Raw genomic sequence first — 3,634 nt, 5'->3', positions numbered from 1 at the left:
CCAATTCCATTTTCATCACAAAAATTTTCAAAGTCATGATTTTCAAATTCTGTTCCATGATCACTTCTAATATTTTGAATTGAAAACCCTTTTTCATTAGTGACTTTTCGATGAAATTTAGTGAAAATTTGAAAGGTTTCATTTTTGTGAGCTAAAAAGAAAACCCAAGTAAAACGAGAGTAATCATCAATTATTACAAATCCATATCGTTTTCCTCCTAGACTAGTGGTTCTAGTTGGTCCAAATAAATCCATATGTAAGAGCTCTAAAGGTCTAGAAGTTGAAACAGTGTTTTTGGATTTAAATGATACTCTAGTTTGTTTACCTAATTGGCATGCATCACAAATTCTATCCTTTTCAAAATTTAGTTTTGGCAAACCGAGAACTAAATCCTTTTTAATTAATTTTGAGAGAGAATGCATGCTAATGTGTGCAAGTCTACGATGCCACAGCCAACTAGTCTCATTTATTTTAGCACTTAAGGAAACTAGATATTGCATGTCTAATTTAGTTAAATCATTCAAGTCTACCATATAAACATTGCCATGCCTATGTCTTATAAATTTAATGCCATCGTTAATAGGACTCGTCACAATGCAAACAGATGATTCAAAACTTACTTTATACCCTTTATCACAGAATTGACTAATGCTAAGTAAGTTATGCTTTAAACCTTTAACTAATAAAACATTCTCAATGTATTTGGAGGGAGTGATACCAATGTTACCTATCCCGATGATCTTTCCTTTGCCATTATCTCCAAAGGTGACCATCCCTCCATCCTTAGCATCAAGCGTGATGAATTGTGATTCATCACCAGTCATGTGTCTCGAGCATCCGCTGTCAAGATACCATTTTCTGTTTCCTTCTTGGGATGCTAGACACACCTGCAAGCAAAGGTCACGTTTCTGTCTTAGGTACCCAAGCTTTCTTGGGTCCTTTCAGGTTAGTCAGAATGGTTCCTTTTGGAACCCATATTTTCTTTGTGTTTGCATATTTGTTAATAAAATATGTGTATGATTTATGTCCTATTCTTTCACATTTAAAATAAGTAATATTTGTAGACTTGTTACTTGAATAATAAATATCCTTCAGAAATTTTTGTTTCTTCAGGGGTTTATAACCAAGTCCAGCCTTATCATATATAGCTTTCTGATTTTCAAGGATCATATTTAGTTTGTTTGAACTTAAGGTGAACTTATCTACTATAGATTTCAGCTTGTTCATTTCATCCTTTAAGTTTTGATTTTCTTGAATCAAGATAAATTTTTCAATTGAAAGATTTTCAGCTTGTTTCACTAAGGACTGATTTTCCAATTTCAGCTCTTTGTTTTTCTTTCCTAGTTTCTTTAATTCATCAATTGAATCATAGAATGCTTCATGCAATTCTTCAAAAGTAAATTCACTAGTGGATTCAGAAGTTACCTCATTTTTATGTGCCATCAGGCACAGGTTGGCTTGTTCTGTTGAGGTTTCCTCGTCGGAGCTTGAGTCATCACTCGCACTCCAGGTCGCCATCATTGCCTTCTTTTTGAACTTCTTTGGACCTTTCTTCAATTGTGGACATTCGGTTCTGAAATGTCCCGGCTTCTTGTACTCGTAGCATATAGGGGGTTGATCTTTCTCCTTTTCTTTGCTTTGATCCCCTTTTGTGAATTTCTTTCTCATCCCCTGTTTCCTTTTTCTTAGAAACTTCTTAAATTTCCGGGTGATGAGAGCCATCTCTTCATCCTGATCTTCATCTTCAAAGTCATCCGTTTCATAATCAGGCAAAGTTGTGGATTTGAGGGCAATGGTTCTTTTTTTTTTTGACTTCATCCTCTTGATGTTGCTTCATGCTAAGTTCATGAGTCATCAAGGATCCAAGAAGCTCTTCTAGAGGTAGAATGTTCAAGTCCTTTGCTTCTTGGATGGCAGTCACCTTGGCTTCCCAAGTTCTTGGCAGTGACCTGAGAATCTTCCTTACAAGTTCACTGTTAGTATAAGATTTGCCAAGACTCTTTAAACCATTGATTATATCAGTAAAACGAGTAAACATAGCAGTTATGGATTCATCATGCTCTATTTTGAACAATTCATATTTGTGTACAAGCATGTTTATTTTAGACTCTTTTACTTGATTTGTTCCCTCATGGGTGACTTCTAACCTATTCCATATTTCTTTAGCAGATGCACAAGTAGAAATGCGATTAAATTCACTTGCATCTAGTGCACAATAAAGAACATTCATGGCTTTGGCATTTAATTGTGCCAATTTCTTGTCAACCTCATCCCATTCTTTCTCGGGTTTGGTTGACTCCTCACCATCTATAATCTTGGTGGGTGTGTGAGGACCATTCACTATGATACTCCACATATCATAGTCGAGTGCTTGTATGAAAATCTTCATCCGAGCTTTCCAATAGGTGTAATTAGACCCATTGAAAAGTGGAGGTCGGTTTGTTGATTGCCCCTCGGCTAGAGAAGTACCAACATGGGTTGCTATAGATCTTTGGCTCTTTGATTATTAGATCAAAGAAGGGCTAGAGCACCGGCTCTGATACCACTTGTTGCCCAGCTATGCAACCCAAGAGGGGGGGTGAATTGGGTTTCTAAAAATTTTAAGCCCAACTGATTACTTATGAAGAACAAAATAAAGACTTTAAATCAATATTAATTACCTAAAGCAGTATTGCAAGGATATAATAAAGAAATAAGATAAAGCAATAAAGCACACCACAAACACAAGGATTTATAGTGGTTCGGTGCTAACCTTGCACCTACATCCACTCCCCAAGATCCTACTTGGAAATTTCAATCCACTATCCTTTGTATTCAACCCGAATACAAAACATCGAAAACTCCGACACTAGCTATCCCAAGCTAGATCACTTATTTTCCGGGTACAAGTAAACCCAAAACACTCCGATTTCAGGTTCGGATCAACCTTTCCTTGTTTTGAAAATCCTCCAAAAACAAGATCAAAAACTCACAAAGAGTAAGAAAATTTGAGCACAGATTAATACAATAACAGCTCTTTAAATGAGCGAATATAACAATAAAAGCTTTACTCAAATGAAGAACCCCTTTTTCGGATTTTCTCAAAGTGGATGAATGCTTGAATGCTTGAGAAGAGGTTGATTGTTGATTGAAGATCTCTTGGAAGCTTTGAACGATCTCTAGATCAAGGTTGAAACAATAGGCGTGAAGAATTCTCTCCTTGAAAGATCTTGCTTTTCTCTTTCACAATCTCTCTGGTATATTGTGGATCCTCTCTCTTTTTCTTTTTAGATTTTTCGTTGATCTCAGGCTTTTTCTTGCAAATTTCGAATCTTTTCTTCTATTCTTCTCTTCTTTTGATCTCACGTTTGATCCGCTATTTAATCTGCAATTTCTTTCACCATTTAAAGCATTTTGTAGCATTAGAAGCAAGAGAAAACAATTTAGATAGATAAAGAGCCGTTAGAGGATTTTTAGGAAGCATAAATGGCAATTAAAATGGGCAAAAAAATAGCCATTGCTGATATTTCCCATCGCAGGGGTCGACTCATGAGTCGACTCATGCTTCAGGGGTCGACTCATGAGTCGACCTCTGTTGCAAAAACCAGAGAATGCGTTTCTGGAAATTCTTGGCTCAAATTAGCAGGGGTCGACT

Source organism: Elaeis guineensis, chromosome 4 (assembly GCF_000442705.2).
Source record: "Elaeis guineensis isolate ETL-2024a chromosome 4, EG11, whole genome shotgun sequence".
Classification (NCBI taxonomy): Eukaryota; Viridiplantae; Streptophyta; class Magnoliopsida; order Arecales; family Arecaceae; genus Elaeis; species Elaeis guineensis.
Note: the sequence above shows the minus strand (reverse complement) of the source record.